Raw genomic sequence first — 24,351 nt, forward strand, 5'->3', positions numbered from 1 at the left:
TGTGAGAGAAAGAGAGCGTGTGAGGGGGAAAAAAGAGTGTCTGAGAAAGAGATCAGGGGCTCAAATCAAGGCTGCAATGATACCTGCTGGTGCTTGATTTTTCTGCCTGCCTGTCAGGTACTGTTGAGGAGCAGGATGTGTAATCACCTGCCGGCGATCCCTTGTCTGTCTAAGACAGAAGGCAAAGTTCCAGGCTGATTTGTAATTACCTACACTCTGTGTCGGAATGAAAGATGATGATGGATAATATTAACGTGTGTCCACAAACCTTTGGCTCCCTATTGTGACTTGACACAGAGGATGCATAGGCTACAGTGCGTAGGTAGGGCTATAGAGGTGTTGCATGAGCAAATCCCCTAGGATAATGTTTTCTATAATTTACATTATAATGAATGAATATATGAATATCAAATGGTTTCTCTAAAGACAATTTGCATACATTGATCTTTGAGCATTGCTTTTAGTACATGTTTTATTTTTTATTTCACCTTTATTTAACCAGGTAGGCCAGTAGAGAACAAGGTCTCATTTACAGTTGCGACCTGGCGTTGACTTTGATAAGACTTCGGCAGAGACTATGGAACCCCCCCCCCCACAAAATAACAGAAATCAATCCCAGAAAATCTGCTGCGAGTTTTCTAGCTAGGTCCATTCTCTCCCCTCCTTTCCTCCTTAGCGGGATCAAGATGCCTGATTGAATTATAATGACGGTTTCTGTGATTGAGTCAGCTATTCATGTTTAATTCAGTGTTGTTATGCTGACCATGTCCCTGCTGCCATCCTAATGTCATTTCGTCACTTGTAAATCGGCCCTGTTAGTTAATCAGTCCATTACATAACACCATGACAATGGTACCTGGCGGTGGGCAACACAGCAGGTTGCACTCAGCCACATGTCCTCATAGTCCACACAGAGAGGGCTTGTTCCTCTATCTATAGAGCAGGAGACAGCTTAGCACTGCCAAAATAGGTGTTTTGAAGGGGCTTCTCCTCACACATACTTGCGCGAACACATGCTGCACATAGACACATACATGCAGAGACACACACTAACACAAATGCGCACACACACTGACTGGCACATACTGGCACCATGCAGTCAGTGAGGAACATGGTCAATTACATGGTGTTGGATATAACACAATGGGGATATTACAGGCTTAATATATGGATGCTGGGGAGATTTCTACCCTCCCTGTCACTGTCACACCCCTGTGTCTGGTCTTTATGTCCTGATGGCCTGTCACACTGTCACCAGCCTTGATAGCTATGGCTCATTCATATGCATTACCAACAGACATTCTATTTGTATTCATTTGTATGTATTAGCTTGGCATGAAACACATGAGGTTGGTCTGTCACTGTCACCGCTACTGGCCTGATACACTACATGACCGAAAGCATGTGGACACCTGGTCGAACATCTCATTCCCAAATCATGGTCATTAATATGGAGTTGGTCCCCACTTTGCTTCTACAACAGTCTCCACTCTTCTGGGAAAGCTTTCCACTAGATGTTGGAATATTGCTGCGGGGACTTGCTTCCATTCAGCCACAAGCATTAGTGAGGTCGGGCACTGATGTTTGGTGATTAGGCCTGGCTTGCAGTCGGAGTTCCAATTCATCCCAAAGGTGTTCGAAGGGGTTGAGGTCAGAGCTCTGTGCAGGCCAGTCAAGTTCTTCCACACCAATCTTGACAAACATTTCTGTATGGACCTCGCTTTGTGCAAGAGGGCATTGATCTTGCTGAAACAAGAAAAGGCATTATGCATTGGGGCAGGTAGCGCCAAACCCAGATTCGTCTGTCGTACTGCCAGATGGTGAAGCGTGATTCATCACTTCAGAGAATGTGTTTCCAGAGTTCAGTTGCGGCAAGCTTTACACCACTCCAGCCGACGCTTGGCATTGCACATGGTGATCTTAGGCTTGTGTGCGGCTGCTCAGGCATGGACACCCATTTCATGAAGCTCCCGACAAACAGTTCTTGTGCTGATGTTGCTTCCAGAGGCAGTTTGGAACTCGGTAGTGAGTGATGCAACCCGAGGACAGACGATTTTTACACATTTCAGTGGTCCCGTTCTGTGAGCTTGTGTGGCCTTCCACTTCACGGCTGAGCCCTTGTTGCTCCTAGGCGTTTACAATAACAGCACTTACAGTTGACCGGGGCAGCTCTAGCAGGGCAGACATTTGATGAACTGACTTGTTGGAAAGGTAGCATCCTATGTCAGTGTCACGTTGAAAGTCACTGAACTCTTCAGTAAGGCCATTCTACTGCCAATGTTTGTCTAAGGAGATTGCATGGCTGTGTGCTCATATTTATACACCAGTCAGCAACGGGTGTGAATGAAATAGCCGGATCCACTAAGGGGTGTCAACATACTTTTGTGTATATAGTGTAGCTGACAGCCCATTGATATGCATTACTTGCCATGCTGTATTCAGTTAGTCTGCATTAGCATGTAATGAACTTGACTAGTGAGATTGGTTTACATTATCCTCACATTCACTAGTGTCAGTCTTTCAGCCTCAGAGTGATGTTGTCTCAACATTGTCCATGTCCCCTATGGTAAACCTAATTGCCACTCTTACTAACACACTCATTGTAATGAGTCCTGTAGTGCCACTGCCTTCCAGACGTGAGCCTCATAGAGTAGAGAATTACCCTGGAGAGAGAGAGCTCCAGTCTCACTGATCTCCCCTGGTTGTTTGCTGCCTGTGCAGGATAATGGTGTTAATGAAGCTATATGAAGCCATGCCAGTAACAGGTTACACTGCTTTTATAGTCCTTACCTCTGGGCTTTAGGTATACTGCAGGGAAACAGCCACTCACATAACCATGCTGATGAGTGGTTCATTTACCAAACACCAATAACTCCCTTCATAATGCATAGGGATAGGTCACATTATGTAGTGCGTGATGTATATTTTACATATGCATCCATTGTTTTCTGTATTATTATAAGATTTGGAGAGTTTATTAGTTACATGCACAGGGTTACATATATAAATGCAGGGCACAGTGAAAATCTTAAGCTCCGAGTTACAACAGTGCAGGTCAAAGGGAAGTGAATGAAATAATAATAATAATATACTGTATTTACAACTGATACATGATACATGACCATTGGGGTGGGGGCAAAGAAGATGTCAGTTGAGGGCGAGGAAAACATTTCCGTAGGGGGAGCAGCGGGGGGGGTCTTGGGGGACAGGGGGAGCAGGTAGTGGGGCGGTTAAGAGTGTTGGGCCAGTAACTGAAAAGTCACTGGTTTGAATGACCGAGTTGGCTAGGTGAAACAAATCTCTGTCCCCTTGAGCAAGACATTTAACCCTAATTGCTCCTGGAAGTCGCTCTGGATAAGAGGGTTTGCTAAATGACTCAAATGTAAACATTTTGATGACTAGGGTGGTTATTCAGCAGCCTGATGATCTGGGGGTAGAAGCTATTGACCATTCTTTCAGTTTTTACCATGATGCTCCTATACTGCCAGTGTTCTCCCCGCTTCCATCAGTCTGTGGCTGGGGTCCCTGATGACCTTCTTGGTCTTCCTGCAACACCAATTTCTTCATCCTCCTGGTGTCCGTGAGGTTTGACCATTTCAGCTCCTCGGAGGATGGAGGCGTGCCGAGCCTGGTTCCCCCTGAAGTCCACAATCAGCTCCTTTGTTTTACTGATGATGAGGGAGAGGTTGTTTACCTAGCACCACGCGGTCATAATGCCTCCTCCCTGTAGGTCATCTCGCTGTTGTTGGTAATCAGGCCTTCTACTGTCGTGTCGTCAGCGAACTTGATGATGGAGTTGGACCTGTGTGAGGCCACTCAGTGGGTATACAGGGAGTACATGAGGGGACTGAGGACGCACCCTTGTGGGGCCCTGTGTTGAGGATCAGTGTGGAGGAGGTAATGTTGCCTAAGGTTCAGGACCCAGTGCATAGGGAGGAGTTCAGGGCCGTGAGTTTAGAGGGCACCTTACTTTTATGCAAGCTGTTGTCGAGCTTCCTCACATGCATTCCTTTTGATCGGGTGGATGAGGGCAGTGTGCAGTGCAATGGCTATTGCGTAGTCCGTGGATCTGTCGGGACGGTAGGTGAATTGGAGAGAGTCGAGTGTGTCGGCGAGGGAGGAGATGATGTGGTCTTTGACTAGCTTCTCAAAGTACTTCATGATGACGGAAGTGAGTGCTACGGGTCGGTAGTCATTCAGTTACTTTCCCTTGTTTGGGCACGGGGATGACAGTGAACGACTTGAAGCAGGTGGGGATAACGGCCTGAGCTAGAGACAGATTGAAAATGTCTGAAAACGCAACACAACAGCACATGCTCTGAGGGTGCGGCTAGGAATGCCATCTGGGCCAGCAGTCTTGCGAGGGTTGACATGTTTCAGTGACTTCCAGACGTCCTCCGTGGAGACCGTCAGTACATAGCCCTCATTGTTCTCAGGGGCTCTCTCTCTCTCGGCAGTGAAGAGTCGTTTTGCTCTAAGCATGATAAAAAGAGGTTAAGCTCGTCCAGTAGGGTGGTGTTGTTGTCCGCAACGTGCCTGGCTATCTTTTTGTAATCCGTGATCGTTAGAAGTCCCAGCCACATACGCCTCATGCCTGACCCGCTGATTTGCTCCACCACTTTTCCCCTATACCTTTGTTTCGCCATCTTGATCGATCTGCCTATGTCGTATTTGTACTGTTTAACTATACAATTGTCCCCGGTCAACTTTCCATGTTTATCAGCAGCATCTCTCTCCTTCAGTTTCCCGACAAGACTGGCATCAATCCACGGCGACCCAGAACATATTCCAGTCCCCCTGATCAAAACAGTCTTGGAGAATGGATTCTGATTGGTCGGACCAACATTGTACAGTCCTGATCACCGGAACTGTTATTGTCATAGCAACTATCTTCGAGGATGGGAGGGATATGTGATGGCAATGATAGATGTTGTTTAGAGTGGAGTGTTGTCAGTGTAATCGGCTGGGCTAGTTCTGTCTCTCTCGGTCTCTCTCTCTCTCTCTCTCTCTCTCTCTCTCTCTCTCTGTGTCAAAGCCAGTCGACCTGCGTAACACTGCTGTCCCAGACAGCTTTGCCTGCCTGTCCATCAGTCTGTCTTGTCCATCTGTCTCGACTGCAGCAAAGGCCTGATTGTTATTCTTCTGGCTTGCCTCCTGTTCATTGCCACATTGGCAGCAGCTCTGCTGTAAAGCTCAATTTCTCTGTGTGACTGAGGGGCGGCTGAGCTGAGGGGTTTATTTATAGGTGGTTCCAAACGTAATAATGGAGACTGAGGAGGAGGGAAGGAGGGTGGAAACTCAGAAAGAGGGATGATGTATCATCTGTAATGGTTGCAGGCCATTCAAGTCAAATTAGGTGTAACAAGCACTTGATTTATTGTGTTTGAAGTGAGAGGGTGTGAGGGTTGAGGAGGTGGGCTGTGGGGGGTCTGGGTGTGGGTGGGCGCGGAGCTGCAGATAGGCCGGCTTCAATTGAATTACGGGAGTGAAAAAGGATGCCTTCTTTGATCTGGTTTTTCATACAGTCTCTGGTTTACTGTGGCCTGCTGATCGTGTGCAGGGTTAAGAGACCCGCAGACAGGGAGAGGGACACTGTCTTTGCCAACAGCAGTACATCCATTCTGGGCAGAGTTAGCTAGCCGTTCCCAGTCCCCTGGGCAGGGTGGAATGAGGGACACAGCTGCCCAACATTTTCTGAGATGGGAGCTTTTGTTCTTATGAATGTTTAAATTCTGGATAGTTCCTGTCTTCTTTAGCTACCCTTGACAGAACACTGCTGAGTCTGGTTTATATTCGACCCAAAGCTTCATTCAGCAGGGTGTCCAGGCTTTCAACGCATTAGAACAAGAGAATGAGTGAGAGAGAGGGTGGGAGGGAGAAAGAGAGAATGAGAAAAGGGAGGGTGGCAGGGAGAAAGAGAAAAGGGAGGGTGGCAGGGAGAAAGAGAAAAGGGAGGGTGGCAGGGAGAAAGAGAAAAGGGAGGGTGGCTGGGAGAAAGAGAAAAGGGAGGGTGGCTGGGAGAAAGAGAAAAGGGAGGGTGGCTGGGAGAAAGAGAAAAGGGAGGGTGGCTGGGAGAAAGAGAAAAGGGAGGGTGGCAGGGAGAAAGAGAAAAGGGAGGGTGGCAGGGAGAAAGAGAAAAGGGAGGGTGGCAGGGAGAAAGAGAAAAGGGAGGGTGGCAGGGAGAAAGAGAAAAGGGAGGGTGGCAGGAAGAAAGAGAAAGGGGAGGGTGGCAGGGAGAAAGAGAAGGGAGGGTGGCAGGGAGAAAGAGAAAAGGGAGGGTGGCAGGGAGAAAGAGAAAAGGGAGGGTGGCTGGGAGAAAGAGAAAAGGGAGGGTGGCTGGGAGAAAGAGAAAAGGGAGGGTGGCAGGGAGAAAGAGAAAAGGGAGGGTGGCAGGGAGAAAGAGAAAAGGGAGGGTGGCAGGGAGAAAGAGAAAAGGGAGGGTGGCAGGGAGAAGGAGAAAAGGGCAGGGAAAATGCTTTCTCTGTACAAATGAGCTTGTTCAAAAAGGCAAACATTTATTTTAGATTATTCAAATGACTGATAAAAATCTTGTTTATCTGACCTCTAAATATCAGAATTTTTTTAATGATGCTCTGGCCAAAACACCTGTGTGTATTCTCTGTGGACACACTGAGCTAGGGGTGTATGAAGGGGGGTGTATGAAGGTGATTAAGGAAGTAAAGGGTGATGCAACTCAGCAGGAAAAGTAAGATGGACAGATTCTCTTCTCTTCCGAACCCCTCTAATAAGCGTCAGTAGAGGCTAAGTCTTTGTGATGAAGAGAGAGAGAGAGAGAGAGTGTGTGTGTGTGTGTGTGTGTGTGCTGTGGGGGACAGGTAGAGCTGGAGAGGGGAGGAGTGGGAATCAGAGAGATTGTTTGTGATGGAAGAAAAAAACTCAGTACAGGCTCTTCACATCCTGGAAAACGTAATGTGATTGAGATGCCCTTGAGAAAATGCCCTCTCCTTCCCAATACTCTCTCCATTGTTGTTGTTCTCTGTCCTCTACCAATCAGTGTCCTCCTCATTATTTCACTTTCAAGAGGCAAAGTACATTATAATGTGCAGAGCTTGGGACAATTTCACAGAGCTTAGAGGTGCCTTCCAACCAAAAAACGAATTTAATATTCCCTTTCACCCCCTCTTCGTATATTGGTAAGGTGGGATACTTGAAATAGCATTATATATTGGTTCCATGGAAACTTGCAGACTAGATATCACATTTCTTGTTGCATTGACTGAATCAGTTGTTGGGGAGGAGAAGTGCAGTATTACCCCTTTTTCCTTGATCATTAGCATGAATACGGTATGAGTAGTAGTGTATTCGCAGACGTTTTTGTACCTGAGTATGTGCGTGGACCCCTGCTAACATTATGCATAGTGATAGGTGGGGTTAACAGGACAGGCAGGACCAATGAGAGCAGCTCCTTGTCCCTTTGATGCCAAGGGCTCAGGATAAAGCTTGGCAGTATTTACTCAGGCTACTGCCTGTGTAACAACCCTTGTGGAGGGTACGAGCAGCTCCCTCGGTGAGAGACGTTTTCTCAGCTCCAGCATGTTATGTTAGCTCCATATCTTCCTGAGACTGGAATGTATAGTACCGTCACGAGGGTATAAGAGAGAGTGGGCAGGACTGAAGTGTGTGTGTGTGTGTGTGTTTCCGTGTGTACATGGATAGCATAGAGAGGTGTGAAGAAGCAGTAAGGGGAACAGTTTGGAGCGACCCCCCCCCCCCCCACACCGATTTTTTTTTTCTCTTTTTTTCTTCTTCTCCCATCTCCATGACAACAGGAGGCCAAATTCCAGCACGGTGAGCACAGGAACATTCTAGCTTGCCCAGGGTTATTTTAGGGAGGTCTCTGAATTTCATTTTACGTACCTCAGATTTATAATGGTGTATAACACGGGATTGTTTTCTTTTTTTTTCAATTTAAAGTTTTATTAAGTTTTCTTGTTTTTCAATCAACCAACAAAACACATTCCACATTCACAGATGTGACAGGCTTAAAAAAAATAAAAAGTCAAAAAATATAATAGTACATTTGAAAAAATAAAAATACAATTAAAATGAAAGATTAAGAAAACTAAGAGTTTTTATTGGACTTTATCTATTTATTTTCCTTGGTGTGTGTGTCTATCTATCTATCTATCTATCTATCTATCTATCTATCTATCTATCTATCTATCTATCTATCTATCTATCTATCTATCTATCTATCTATCTATCTATCTATCTATCTATCTATCTATCTATCTATCTATCTATCTATCTATCTATCTATCTATCTATCTATCTATCTATCTATCTATCTATCTATCTATCTATCTATCTATCTATCTATCTATCTATCTATCTCACTTACCCATACATACATACATACTCAAAAACAAAATTAAAATAAAAACACAAAAAAACAACATATATAACACTTGCAGCAGCACTATTAAGGTTCTTATCAGCTATTTCTAGCATTCGCTGAGAAGACGGGCCAATAATTCGTTTTTAGGTTTTACAGTACCTTACACAACATGTATCTGCGCATTTCCCTAGTCACCCCGTTCACTCTGTCCAGTTTGAAATATAGTTGAGTAGTGGAGACCAGAGTCTATCAAACTTGGGCTGTCTCTTGTGGAGGTCATAAGTGAGCTTTTCAAGAGGGAGAAAGTCAACAATCTGGTCAATTCACATTTTAAATGTAGGAGGGGTATTAGAGGCCCACAATAGAAGACTACATTTCTTAGCAAAGTATGTAATAGTCATAAGCAAATTTTCTCTGTCAGGATCAAGAACAAAGTCCTGCTGGGCATTAAGAAGATAGATACCCGGGGTCATATCAAACTGTACCTCTAGTATTTTCTGTGCAGCAGTATGTATAGATTGCCAGATTCTGGCAATCTCTCTACAGCTCCAAATTACATGCATATAGGTTCCACTTTCAGATGTACATCTTTTACAGTTAGGAGACATATCTGTTTTCATTCTATGGAGTCTCAAAGGAGTATAATAAAATTTGTACAAAAATTTGTAAATCTATTCTTTCATTTTTACATTGGTAGAGGAGCAGTATACCCTGTCTCAAACCTCCGCCCATAACTCATCACTGATAGTCAGACCAAGGTCCTTTTCCCAGATTATTTTCAAATGAGTAAAGGAGGAGCCTCCTTTCTCAGAAAGAAGTCTATAGATGTAAGATATTTAGCCTTTAATGGATTGTGCTGTGACGAGAAGGGTTTCAACTTCATTCAACTGAGTTCTAAACCTCCTCTTGGAGGTAAATGAGGAAATTACATGTCTAATTTGAAGATATTAAAAAAAATTGGATCTTGGCACATCGAATTCACTGCAGAGCTCTTGAAAGGATTTCAGTGTAGTGGTTTTCTGATGAAATAGGTCTGAAAAGGTCCTGATTCCTAGAGTATGCCAAAGATTAAAGTTGGCATCCCTCAGGGCTTTTGGCAAGTCTGGGTTGCCTACTATAGGCTAGTGAGAACATACTTGGGAGGAAATGCCCAGGTATTTCTTACAGTCTCTCCACGCTAGTAGGGTGCTGTAAATCACAAAGGTTTTGGCTATGTTGCCCACTTCACTAAAGTTATTAATGAATATAATTGAGCTTAAGGGCAATGAACCACAGGATTGGGCTTCTATCTGAATCCACGTTGACTCTTGTCTGTTTGTGATCCATGTTAGCATGTTGCGGATTTGGGCAGACCAGTAGTACAATTGAAGGGAGGGAAGGGCAGACCACCCTTAGATTCAGGTTTTGATAGAGTGGAAAACTTGATCCTAGGTTTTTTTATTGCCCCATATAAATTTGATGATGCTTTGGTTAGTTGTTTTGAAGACGGAAACTGAGAGATAGCATGGGAGCATCTGAAATAAGTAGTTCAGTCTAGGGAGGACGTTCATACTGATGACATTAATTCTTCCTACTAAGCTAATTGGGAGGGAGATCCAGGTTTGGAGATCCTTCTTGATTCGATCCAGGAGTGGAAGATAATTTTCCTTAAAAAGGCTATTCAAATCTGGTGTTATGAAGATCCCGAGGTATTGAAACCCCTGTGTTTTCCATTGGAAAGGACATAATGTCTTCATAGAGCTGGTGAGTGTAATATTGAGAGGGCAGACAGTGGATTTGTTCAAATTGATCTTATAACCTGAAAACTTGCCATACTGAGCAATTGTGTCTAAAATGAGAGGGAGGGATTTCTCAGGGTTGGATATGTAGAGCAAGACATCATCCACGTAAAGCGAAATCTTGTGCTGCAGGCCGCCTGCAGAAACACCCATAATACTTGGATTGCTCCTTATCAACTCTGTCAGAGGCTCCGCCCCCAACAAGTAGAGCAGGGGGGACAGCGAGCACCCCTGTCTTGTGCCCCGTTCTAGAGGGAATCTGTCAGAGTTAAGTCCATTAGTAGTCACCATGGCATTTGAATGAGAGTATAGTGATTTGATCCATTTAATAACATTTGGGCCCATATTGAACTTTTCTAAGACTGAAAACAGAAAGCTCCACTCCATCCTGTCAAACGCCTTCTCAGCATCCAGTGAAGCCAGCAGGACAGGGGTCTTCTGTGCGTTTACTTGATCAACACTGTAATGCGAGCTGTGTGCATCGAGTCTGGGAAAACTCAGTTTTTGCAAAAATCCTCCAGCATTGGCATGAAGATAGGGCGGAGCTGGGGCCAAAAAGCTTTGTAGAACTCTCTATTAGGTGGCATGGAGGTAATTGCCTCCAGGATCTCCTCAGGAGTGAAGGGGGAGTTGAGATCTTCTTGGTCGGTGTCTGATAGTTTAGGTAGCGAGATTCCCTCTAGGAAAGAGTGGAGTTCTGCCTCCGTGTGTTTTCTCTCAGAGGTGTATAGTTTGCAGTAAAAATCATGAAAAGTTAAATTGATATTTTTTGGGTCGTATGTGACCTCGTCCTCTGCTGTTCGGATAGCCATGATTGTACGCTCTGACTGCTCCTTTTTTAATTGGTAAGCAAGCAATCTACTGGGCCTATTGCTATACTCATGGTATTTCTGTTTAAAAACCTTTTTTTATCTCCCGAGTATAGTCCAAATTCAGTTTGTCTTTGGCTGCTTGAAGATGACTCCAGGAGGTGCTGTCTGGGGATTGTTTATGTATTCTTTCACAGCATTCCAGCTCCCTCTCAAGATCTAGCCTGTGTGCTTCCATTGCTTTTTTCTTAGAGGAAGCATATGTGATTAGATGGCCTCTTAGTGTGGCTTTAGCAGCGTCCCACATTGTGGCCGGAGAAACAGGAGACTCTTTGTTGTCTTGTGTATAGTTGTCTATCCATGTAGTTACCAATGTATGGAACGCTTCATTTGATAGCATGGAGGTGTTGAATTTCCAGCTCTTTGACCTTGGATGTTTTTGCAGACGTCAAAGCGGAGGTGGACAAAGGCGTGATCTGAAAGTGCTATGGGTCCGATTGTACATGTGGCTGAATTTATTAAACTCTTTGGGATAAAAATGTAATCTATACGGGAGTAGGTGTTATGGACATTAGAGTAGTATGTATAGTCCATAGATGAGCTATTAGTCCGTCTCCAGATATCTATCAGTCCCATCTCTTTAGTAAGAGAGTTCAACATCTTTGCAGATCTAGGATTTGTGGTGGGGACTTGAGATGATTTGTCTAGGGTTGGGTTAAGGGTACAATTAAAATCTCTGGCCACCACGCCAAAGGAGACACAATGCTCATTGAACAGGGTTATAATTTTTGACATGAAGGCAGGAGTATCTGTGTTAGGGGTGTATATGTTTAATATAGTAATTGGTTGACCATATAGTGACCCAGTTATCAAAATAAATCTCCCCTTCGGATCAGATATGTTTTTGTCAATTATGAATGGAACATTTTTATGGATAAGTATGGCTGTGCCTCTACTGTTTGATTAGAAAGATGAGAAATACACCTGTCCCACCCAAGCTCTGCGGAGTTTGGCATGTTCAGCATCACAGAGGTGTGTCTCTTGTAATAGCGCGATGTCTGCTTTTTCCTTTTTTAGAGCACATAGTATCTTTTTCCGTTTTATTGCATGCCCTAGACCATGGCAGTTCCATGTCAATAGATTTAAGGTACTAGTCATCGTCATCGAACAGAAATCGGTTTTAGTGCAAGTCATCACTGGGTAAAAGTGGATAGTAGTTACAGCTGTGTTCACATAAAATGAAAATAAATGGTGTACATAAAATAATAATCTCTGAACACCCCAGCCGAGTTCCCAAACAACTCTACACATCCCGTTGGATCTATTACGCTCAGGCTCAATTCTGTGTTCCGAATAAAACAAAAACCCGGGAACAGTTAGCAACGCACAACGTCTCCCTCTCCCCACCAAAGAAATGCCTCATCCTCTCCACCCCGCATTGAGTAAATGACACAGTTGCCCTCGTCCAGACCACACTAATAGAGGGGAGAAAAATAAAATCAATAGCCCAGCCTACATATACCTCCCCCAAGGGACATAGGGAACCCCGAGTAATAAAAGCAACAAAAAAACAGGGAAATAAAAGTAGGCTGGAACATTAGTAGGCCTAGGTTAGGCTATACAGCCCATCCCTCTCAGTTAAAGGAAAATTAATATAAATTGGACGGCTATAATGACATTTAGGGGGTGGGTCTCTGGATATCGGCTATATGTTGTCTTACCTCCTTTAGTAATGGCATTAATCGCATTTAGTCATTGGTCTGTTTCTCATTGACCAGGATTGTCTTTCAAAAAACGTTTGGCCTCTTCGGGAGTTTTGAAGTGTCGCAAGGCTCCTTGGTGAAGAATCCTGAGCTCGTTTGGGTATTTGAATCCCCTGAAGATGCCTCGGTCAATTGAGTATTTCTTCACTTCGTCAAACTCTCGGCCCTTTCGGCGTATTCCAGCTGACAGGTCCTGGTGTAAAGCGAGTTTGGCGTTTCCCACTGTGATGGTGTTGTTTTTCGCCGCCTGTAGGACTCGTTCCTTGTCGGTGAATCTCAGGAAACGTATGGTGATTGGGCGCGGTGATTGTCTGGCTGCTGGTGGGGGTCTCAGTGCTCGGTGAGCTCTCTCGAGTTCTATGGGCCTGTCGGTGGACAGGTGGAGCCACTCGGGAAGTTTGTCTTGCAAGATTGAATAGAACACAATTATTCCTTCGCCCTCTGTTTTCCAGGTCCTCTGTTTTCTCTTCCAGATGCTTGATTTTCTTTTTAGCATATGCTATTGTTTCCATGGCATCTGTCAATAAGTTTTCCATGGATAGGATTCGCCCCTCTGCCTCAACTATAAACGCGGGGCGCCTGGACATCTTGTTGTTGAAGTCAGGGAAAGCGTTTTCCAGGATTGTCACCTTGCCCCCTATCGCACTGAGCTGAGAGTTAATGGCATCTAATTTGGTGTTTAGTTCTGTATGTTGGGATCTCAACTCAGAAAGGATGTCTTCGACAGAGTGCGAGGTTGGCATTCGGGGGGGGGGAGGGTTCTCTTGCTCCTGGCTAATGGCGCTAGTTTTTTCTGAAGCTAGCTTCTTCCTGGAGGCTTTTTCCGTCGCTAATACTCGTGTCCGGGTAAAAATGTCGCCTTTTGTAGCCGCCATGACTTTTTCTTACTAAAGCTAAATGAGTTTGAACTTGGAGTGGAGGTAAGATTAGTAATTGGAAACTACTTGTGCGGAGCTCTTTGTTCATGCAGCCATCTCGTTCAAGGGTCACGTGGTCCCCCCCGGGGATTGTTTTCTAAGGAGTCTTGTACTCCAGAAGAAGACCAGAGTTTAACCTGGGCCTGAAGTTGAATGTCTTTTGGTTCCGTTTTGATTAAAACATTGTCCCTTTTCAATATTCCATTCCAACAAAAACCGTCCAGAGTAGTGATGCTAGTCGGGCGGGCGGTGCGGGCAGCGATCGGTTGAAGAGCATGCATTTTGTTTTACTAGCATTTAAGAGCAGTTGGAGGCCACGGAAGGAGTGTTATATGGCGTTGAAGCTCATTTTAGAGGATTGTTAACTGTGTCCAAAGAAGAGCTAGATGTATACAGAGAAGTGTCGTCTGCGTAGAGGTGGATCAAAGAATCGCCTGCAGCATGAGCGACGTCATTGACATATACAGAGAAAAGAGTCGGCCTGAAAATGTTACCTTGTGGCACCCCCATAGAGACTGCCAGAGGTCCGGACAACAGGCCCTCCAATTTAACACACTGAACTCTATCTGAGAAGTAGTTAGTGAACCAGACGAGGCAGTCATTAGAGAACTAAGGCTTTTGAAGCTGCTGATAAGATTACGATGATTGACAGAGTCAAGACTTGGCCAGGTCGATGAAGACGGCTGCACAGTACTGTCTTTTATTGATGGCAGTTACGATATCGTTTAGGACCTTGAGCGTGGCTGAGGTGCAGCTGTGCCCAGCTCGGGAACCAGATTGCATAGTGAAGGTATGGTGGGATTTGAAATGGTCGGTGATCTGTTTGTTCACTTGGATTTCGAAGACTTTAGAAAGAAAGTGCAGGATGGATATACAGTTGAAGTCATAAGATTACATACACCTTAGCCAAATACATTTAAACTCAGTTTTTCACAATTCCTGACATTTAATCTTTGTAAAAATTCCCTGTCTTAGGTCAGTTAGGATCACCACTTTACTTTAAGAATGTGAAATGTCAGAACAATATAGTAGAGTGATTTATTTGAGCTTTTATTTTTTTCATCACATTCCCAGTGGGTCAGAAGTTTACATACGCTCAATTAGTATTTGGTAGCATTGCCTTTAAATTGTTTAACTTGGGTCAAACGTTTCGGGTAGCCTTCCACAAGCTTCCCACAATAAGTTGGGTAAATTTTGGCCCATTCCTCAGAGCTGGTGTAACTGTCAGGTTTGTAGGCCTCCTTGCTCGCACATGCTTTTTCAGTTCTGCCCACCAATTTTTTTTATAGGATTGAGGTCAGTGTTTTGTGAAGGCCACTCCAATACCTTGACTGTGTTGTCCTTTAAGCCATTTTGCCACAACTTTTGAAGTATGCTTGGGGCCATTGTCCATTTGGAAGACCCATTTGCGACCAAGCTTTAACTTCCTGACTGATGTCTTGAGATGATGCTTCAATATATCCACATAATTTCCCATGCTCGTGATGCCATCTATTTTGTGACGTGCACCAGTCCCTCCCTCCTGCAGCAAAGAACCCCGACAACATGATGCTGCCACCCCCGTGCTTCAGGGTTGGTTTGGCCTCCTGCAAGTCTCCTCCTTTTTTCCTCCAAACATAACGATGGTCATTATGGCCAAACAGTTCTATTTTTGTTTCATCAGACCAGAGGGCATTTCTACAAAAAGTATGATCTTTGTCCCCAAGTGCAGTTGCAACCGTAGTCTGGCTTTTTTATGGCGGTTTTGGAGCAGTGGCTTCTTCCTTGCTGAGCGGCCTTTCAGGTTATGTTGATATAGGACTTGTTTTACTGTGGATATAGATACTTTTGTACCTGCTTCCTCCAGCATCTCGACAAGATCCTTTGCCGTTGTTCTGGGATTCATTTGCACCTATGCGTCTCCTTCCTGAGTGGTATGGCGGCTGCGTGGTCCCATGGTGTTTATACTTGCGTACTATTGTTTGTACAAATGAATGTGGTACCTTCAGGCGTTTGGAAATTGTTCCCAAGGATGAACCAGACTTGTGGAGGTCTACATTTGGCTGATTTAAAAAAAATATATATTTTCCCATGATGTCAAGCAAAGAGGCACTGAGTTTGAAGGTAGGCCTTGAAATACATCTACAGATACACCTCCAATTGACTCACATGATGTCAATTAGCCTATCAGAAGCTTCTATAGGCATGACATTTTCTGGAATTTCCCAAGCTGTTTACAGGCACTGTCAACTTAGTGTATGTACACTTCTGACCCACTAGGATTGTGATACAGTGAAATAATCTGTCTGTAAACAATTGTTGGAAAAATTACTTGTCAAGAACAAGAAGCAACAGTGAGGGACTTATTTCTGGAGAGGTGGATCTTTAAAAGTAGAATCTCAAACTGTTTGGGCACAGACCTGGATAGTATGACAGAACTCTGCAGGCTATCTCTACAGTAGATTGCAATTCCGCCCCCTGTTGTAATTGGGGATGGAAGTTTCAGAATTTTTGGTGGCCTTCGTAAGCCAGGTGTCAGACACGGCTAGGACATCAGGGTTGGCGGTGGCAGTGAATATAGCAAACTTAGGGAGGAGGCTTCTGATGTTAACATGCATGAACCCAAGGCTTTTACGGTTGCAGAAGTCAACAAATGAGAGCTCCTGGGGACACACAGCGCCTGGGTTAACCTCTACATCACCAGAAGAACGGAGGAGGAGTAGGATGAGGGTACGGCTAAAGGCTATAAGAACTGGTTGTCTCGTGCTTTGGGAACAGAGAATAAAAGGAGCAGATTTCTGGGCGTGGTAGGATAGATTCAGGTCATAGTGTACAGACAAGGGTATGGTAGGGTGCGAGTACAGTGGGGGTAAACCTAGGCATTGAGCGACGATGAGAGAGGTTGCATCTCGAGAGATGCCAGTTAAGCTATCTGAGGCATGTTGATAGCATGTTGATAGCGATGTGTCAGTTACACACAGGGCCTGAGTTCGAGGCTGGGGCCGATAGATAAACAAAAAGAAGTACCTTGTTAACGAACAGTCCAGCAGGCATCAGCTGTGTAGCCGAGTGATCATAGGGTCCAATGAGCAGCAATAGATAAAACAGGGGGCCTTTCGTTAGTCAACTACTGCGCTAGGCGAGCGGGAGACACGGCATTCAGCAAGCTATTGGGCCGGGGCTAGCAGATGGATCATCACCAACATCCACAACGCAGAGGCCGGTTGAGAGCACATCGTCCGAATTACGTCAGCAGACCAGTTGTGAAGAATCGGTGGGGCTTATTTTAACTAAAACACAACCAATTTTTGTTAAACATAAATACCAAACTTGTTCTTGCAGTTAGCTTTTAACAGCAAGGACCGCTATTTTTTTGTCCCGGTCTGCTTGAAAGAGCTGCTAACCGAGATAAGCTGCTTACAAAGTTAGTGCCAGATGAGTTTTCCAATGGAGCCCTCTGTCTGGAAAGGTAAATGAACGGTTCCAGCGCTGTTGGAGCTGTGTCTACTACGCTTTGTTTCGGAACAAACTGGATCATTGTCTGTAGACGCAAACCATTTTCGTGAACGGGGGGGGGCACTGTGCATAGCTGTTTGAACTGTTTTTGTCTTGTTGTAATGTGCTGCCTGCCTGTATTTCCTTAAACTGGTGCATGCTTCTGGACAAGGGTGTTAGCCACAATAGCAACTGCGAAGATCAGGTGTAATGGTCCAGAGCTTGCGGCAGGAATCCGGTGATGTAGTAGAAAAAAAGCAGTCTGACATGCTCAGGGCTGATATTGCGCTGTGTAGACTGACAGGTATTATTATCCAGGCTATCTGGGCTAAAGCGGCTGGTGTCCGAGCTAAAGGTAAAGACCGCGAGCAGTGGCTAACAATGACTAAATAGCTCGTAGCTAATTAGCTGGCTAGCTTCTGATGGCTAGCTGCTGATGGAGGTTCCAGTTGTAAGGTCTAGGAAATAGCAGATCCCTACCACATTGGGAGAGGCGGGTTGCAGGAAGGTATATTTAATTCAAAAATGGAAAAAAGAGATTTAAATATAATGAAATGTATACAAAAAACAAAAAAGATCTGAATATTTACATGGAACTAAAACAAACACGTCTCACTGCTGCGCCATCTTGGAAAATTGTTTTTCCACTCCTCTATTGTCCAGTGTTGGTCCACTGGAGACACTTTTTCAATTCGTATTTTCAATGTTCGGAAAATACATCTTTTAAACTTCCTGAAAAGCCTTTTTTTTCACCTTTCATTCAGAAACTAGCTTCAACGTCAGCAAGGGCTGGAATTTGTTCTGAATGCTCGAACAGCGTTGTGTCTTCTGTCCAATGTGTGTTGATCTAGCTAATTAGCTAGCTAGCATGTGTACACTCAATGCAATGCACAGTGCTACTTGCATGTGCATTGGCTGGGTTTAGATTCAACATAGCTAACTATTTCTTAGCAAGACAATTTGTTTATCAACTACAGTCTGTGTTGTGAGAGGCTGGTTTTGGTTGAGGAAATGTCGGCAAGCTAGCTGTGTTTGTGCTGAAACTGACATCTGGCTGCACATGTAAGATAAAAGCTTTCTCGCTGAAGTATCATGCCGGAGTAGCTAGATTAGCAATGCCCATTGCATGTATCACAAGTTAGCAGCATGGCAGTTTCTCAAAGTTTGGTGTTGATTATGAACTTTACTTTGTCAGCTAGCAAACTATGCTTTATGGAATAATGTAGCTAGCTATGATATATTGACAACATTGAATTGTGGTTGGTGCACGATCTATACAGCTATGGTACAGTTTCATTGGCTTGTAGCTACTCGATGGCTAGCTAACTAGCAATAATAGCAGTCAAGGACGTTTGTTATCTTATTTGTTTATGCTTTGATTTATTTTACACAGATGACGTCAGCCATATGTAAAAATCGTTCCATAGCAAAATATACCTACATATCTAGCTTCCTTTGCTTGTAGCTTGCTTCTAGATGCGGTTAGAGTGTTGGGCTAGTAACCACAATGTTGCTGGTTCGAATACCTGAGCCAACAAGGTGAAAATCTGTCTGTGCCCTTGAGCAAGGTACTTAAACATAATTTGCTCCAGTGGCGCCATACTACTATAGCTGACCCTGTAAAACAATGCTTTTCACTGCACCTATCTAGTACTTGACAATACGTCCTTTTTCTTTTTACTGGTGTTAGCTAGCTACTGGGTTGATGGTCCCAGTTTTTAGAACTCTGAGATTCGCCTGAAAAGATGCAACAAAAAGGCAGCACATAGTTGGTTCTTAATGGACTGAAATGTGCATGTGAGAGCGATTTTTTTAAATTATTTATTTGAATCAAAACTGTTGCACTTAAACGTATTCAGTCCAAATGGATCCAAGTCTAATTGTCATTTCATGGACGCTGTAGTCTCGTTTTAATCCAACGTCTAGAATTTGAGCGAGGTTTGGGCAACAAATTGTATGACGACCCTAATGCTAACGACCCTGTCAAAAATCTGGTATAGTGGCTTTCGGCAACGGCCAGACGGATCATGACGAGGCAGGGATCTGTTGCGAATTTACATTGACATTGGTGTCATATTGGCTTAGATATGACCGTAGGGAGATTTGAATTTAACCTTGCGCTTCAATCAATCCCTAATATAGTCGTACCGACCAGCGCAACTATAATCCAAATGGGTCAAAAATAAATATGTCTGCAACAAGATGTTCTCATATTGACCAAATGAGAGCATTGACCACTGATGTACTGTGTAGCTGACGTACCATCACACACGCACACATCACACCTTCCCAGAGAGATAGGACACATCCAGGACCTAAGAGAAGCAGGCATCAATTAATAAGATCTGTGTAGATCATTTGTCAGCAGATGTCGTTTTCTTATGAGCTTTTAACACTTGCCACTCACGTGTTGTATTTGATTGAGTCACCATAGAACCGTGGGCGTGCAACCAGTTGGGTGGGAGAGGGAAAAGTAGGTTGTAAGTGTGATGTGTTTTCTCCTTTCATATTTCTATATGGCTTTTCATTATTTTGAGTCAAACACAGTTATTCAGTTTAAGATAAAAGCAAGTATGTTTTATAAGAACATTGTGTTATTGTGTAATCTTCAACTGCAATGTCCAAGAAGACACGAGACAGTAGGAGGATATCCGTGTGTGTGTGTGTTATGTTGCAGTAGGTGCATACACTGCATTACATTTGCCTGTTCGACTATCCTCTTTCTCTTCATCTCTCTCTTCTCTGCCCCTGTGTGTCTGTGCACGTGATTGTGTGTGTGCATGCACATGTGTGTGTCATTTGTGTGCATTGGTGTAAGGTACTTAAGTAAACAATACTTTAAATTACTAAAGTATTTTTGGGGGGTATCTATAGTTTAGTATTCATATTTGTTTTTTTACAACTTTTACTTCCCTACATTCCTAAAGAAAATAACATACTTTTTACTCCATACATTTTCCATGACACCCAAAGTACTCGTTACATTTTGAATGCTTAGCAGGTCAGCGAAATTGACAAATTCACACACTTATCAAGAGAACATCCCTGGTCATCTCTACAGCCTCTGATCTGGCGGTGTCACGTCTACTCCCGCTCCTCCCCTTCGGTGTTTGACGTTGCCGGTATACTGACCACTGGTCCTGCTATCCATCATTATGCACACCTGGATGTCATCATCAGGCACACCTGGACTCCATTACCTCCCCTATATCTGACACGCCATTCGGTTCTTTCCCCAGTCAGTATTGTTTGTGTTTCATGTCTATACGCCACTCGTGTTTGTTATATTGTTCAATGTTCCAATTATTATTAAACTCACCACCTGCACTTGCTTTCTGACTCCCAGGGTATACTTTACAGAATAGTGACTCCAACAATGGAAGCAGCAGCAACATAGAATGTCTACCAGACGGTCTACGAGCAAGGGATATCTTCTAAGTCAACATCATGACCAGCTGGCACAACTGAAATGGCTATGGAAGAGGTTCTTCGCAGTGTGCAACGTCTCGAACATACCCGGGAGGCGTTGATGTCAACTAGCGCAGGGTACTCTACAGCCAATCAACCCAGCGAGCCAGCACAACCGCCCATTCAGCAATGCGCTCAGGTCAGCAATGCCCGTTTGTCCCTCCTGGATAAATATGACGGTACCCCATCTAAATGTTGTGGCTTCCTACTTCAGTGCTTCCTCTACTTTACACACCAGATGGGAGCCCCCACCACCAAGAGGTCCAAGGTTGCCACGGTTATTTCTCTGCTCACTGGGCGGGCGTTGGAATGGGCCACGGCCGTCTGGGAGACGCGTTGGAATGGGCCACGGCCATCTGGACCTCCTGCGCGAGATGGAACTGGCCTGTCGAGACAACAATCTCTCCTTGGACGCACTCATTGTGATGGCCATCCATCTGGATAACCCACTCCGGGAGCGTCGGTACTCTCATCGCTTCTCTCCCTCCATCAGTGAACACTCTGGATCAGAGCCTGAACCCATGGAGGTCTGTATTGTGGTCAAGGAGGACACCAGCTCCAGCGGTGTCCGGCACTTCCCAATCCAGGATCCACAAGAGCAGAGCGACGGTCACATGATCTTCTACCTCCTGGGGCAGAAGTGAGTATTCCATCTTCATCACTTTCTGCTAAACTCTTTTTGGTGTCCATCACACTAGTTGACTGTCCCTTGTGTACTGTGTCTACAACATTATTGGATTCTGGTGCCGTGGGGAACTTTATTGACCAGAACCTTGCCTCCTCTCAACATCATCTCATACCCGTTCTCCTCTCCTTTCCCGGTTCAAGCCCTTGATAGTCAGCCATTAGGATCCGGAACCATCACACACATCACCCAACCACTCACTCTCACCGTGGATTTCATTCATTAAGAGAACATCCCCTTAATTACCAGTTCACAAGATCATCCTCTGCCTCCGTTGGCTTCAATGCCACAACTCCACCATCTCATGGTTGAGGATGAGAATCACAGACTGGTCACCCAAATGCCGGAGGACCTGCTTCCCCATCCCCTGATGTTCCACGTCGGTTGAGAGTCGTATGGTTGCCCTTCAGTCCAACATCTCGGAGGTATACCAGGACCTGTGGGAAGTATTTTCCAAGATGCTTGCCACCTAAATCAAATCAAATCAAAACAAATTTTATTTGTCACATACACATGGTTAGCAGATGTTAATGCGAGTGTAGCGAAATGCTTGTGCTTCTAGTTCCGACAATGCAGTAATAACCAACAAGTAATCTAACTAACAATTCCTAAACTACTGTCTTATACACAGTGTAAGGGGATAAAGAATATGTACATAAGGATATATGAATGAGTGATGGTACAGAGCAGCATAGGCAAGATACAGTAGATGGTATCGAGTACAGTATATACATATGAGATGAGTATGTAAACAAAGTGGCATAGTTAAAGTGGCTAGTGATACATGTATTACATAAGGATGCAGTCGATGATATAGAGTACAGTATATACGTATGCATATGAGATGAATAATGTAGGGTAAGTAACATTATATAAGGTAGCATTGTTTAAAGTGGCTAGTGATATATTTACATCATTTCCCATCAATTCCCATTATTAAAGTGGCTGGAGTTGAGTCAGTGTCAGTGTGTTGGCAGCAGCCACTCAATGTTAGTGGTGGCTGTTTAACAGTCTGATGGCCTTGAGATAGAAGCTGTTTTTCAGTCTCTCGGTCCCAGCTTTGATGCACCTGTACTGACCTCGCCTTCTGGATGATAGCGGGGTGAACAGGCAGTGGCTCGGGTGGTTGATGTCCTTGATGATCTTTATGGCCTTCCTGTAACATCGGGTGGTGTAGGTGTCCTGGAGGGCAGGTAGTTTGCCCCCGGTGATGCGTTGTGCAGATCTCACTACCCTCTAGAGAGCCTTACGGTTGAGGGCGGAGCAGTTGCCGTACCAGGCGGTGATACAGCCCGCCAGGATGCTCTCGATTGTGCATCTGTAGAAGTTTGTGAGTGCTTTTGGTGACAAGCCGAATTTCTTCAGCCTCCTGAGGTTGAAGAGGCGCTGCTGCGCCTTCTTCACGATGCTGTCTGTGTGAGTGGACCAATTCAGTTTGTCTGTGATGTGTATGCCGAGGAACTTAAAACTTGCTACTCTCTCCACTACTGTTCCATCGATGTGGATAGGGGGGTGTTCCCTCTGCTGTTTCCTGAAGTCCATAATCATCTCCTTAGTTTTGTTGACGTTGAGTGTGAGGTTATTTTCCTGACACCACACTCCGAGGGTCCTCACCTCCTCCCTGTAGGCCGTCTCGACATTGTTGGTAATCAAGCCTACCACTGTTGTGTCGTCCGCAAACTTGATGATTGAGTTGGAGGTGTGCGTGGCCACGCAGTCGTGGGTGAACAGGGAGTACAGGAGAGGGCTCAGAACGCACCCTTGTGGGGCCCCAGTGTTGAGGATCAGCGGGGAGGAGATGTTGTTACCTACCCTCACCACCTGGGGGCGGCCCGTCAGGAAGTCCAGTACCCAGTTGCACAGGGCGGGGTCGAGACCCTGGGTCTCGAGCTTGATGACGAGCTTGGAGGGTACTATGGTGTTGAATGCCGAGCTGTAGTCGATGAACAGCATTCTCACATAGGTATTCCTCTTGTCCAGATGGGTTAGGGCAGTGTGCAGTGTGGTTGAGATTGCATCGTCTGTGGACCTATTTGGGCGGTAAGCAAATTGGAGTGGGTCTAGGGTGTCAGGTAGGGTCTTTCTCCTCATCGTCCCTGGTACTGTGCCATCACTTTCGCGCAGACGCATCTACCCTCTGTCGGTGGCTGAGACCCACGCCATGGAGGATTACACCCAAGAGGCTCTCCAACAAGGTTTCATCCGCACGTCCACTTCTCCTGCGTCGGCTGGATTCTTCATGGCCAAGGAGGATGGAGGATTACGTCCATGTATCAATTACAGAGGACTCAATTAAATCACCACAAAGTACCATTACCGCCAAGAAACCATTCGTCATCCTCACCGACAATCGGAACCCAGAGTACATACAGACAACGAGGAGGCTGAATCTGCGCCAAGCAAGGTGGGCCCTTTTCTTCACAAGGTTAGACTTCACGCTGACTTATCGCCCAGATTTAAAAAAAACACCAAGGCCGATGCCCTGTCCCGTCTCTACAATTCGGGAGAGGGTTCTGTCCAGAATGCACCTATAATCCCATCCTCCCGACTCGTAGCTCCTGTGGTCTGGGTCGTAGATGTGGACATTCGCCAGGCTCTGGAGAGGGACCGCGCACCCACTAACTGTTCTCCTAAGTGCATCTACATTCCCATGGCGATAAGGGATCAGCTGCTGACCTGGGCGCACACAGCTGTCGTCGCTGGACATCCAGGTATTTCTCGCCCTACCCAATCCATCTCTGAGGAAGTACTGGTGGCCCACCTTGGTGCAGGACATCACTCGTTCCGTCAACTCCTGTTCCGTATATGCCCAAACCAATCCCCCCAGAACACTCCAGCAGGGAAACTCCTTCCTGTGCCTCAGCGTCCCTGGTCCCAGCGTCCCTGGTCCCATCTATCCATTGACTTTGTTACTGATCTCCCCTCCTCTGTTGGTTTCACCACCATTTTGGTGGTAGTGGATAGATTTTAAAAATCATGTCGTATAATCCCTATTTCTGGTCTTCATACTGCTCCCCAGGTCGCTGAGGCACTATTCCAGCAGGTCTTCCCGCATTATGGCCTTCCAGAGGACATCTTCTCCGACCGTGGCCCACAAT

At 45.1% G+C, this 24,351-nt stretch overlaps 1 protein-coding gene across 1 annotated transcript in view; it reads left to right on the plus strand.

The window, feature by feature from the left end:
• LOC135512746 (yjeF N-terminal domain-containing 3) overlaps positions 1-24,351 on the plus strand; it is a 78,830-nt gene that overhangs the window by 696 nt on the left and 53,783 nt on the right. The window lies entirely within an intron of this gene.

The sequence above is a fragment of the Oncorhynchus masou genome, chromosome 24 (genome assembly GCF_036934945.1).
Source record: "Oncorhynchus masou masou isolate Uvic2021 chromosome 24, UVic_Omas_1.1, whole genome shotgun sequence".
Lineage (NCBI taxonomy): Eukaryota > Metazoa > Chordata > Actinopteri > Salmoniformes > Salmonidae > Oncorhynchus > Oncorhynchus masou.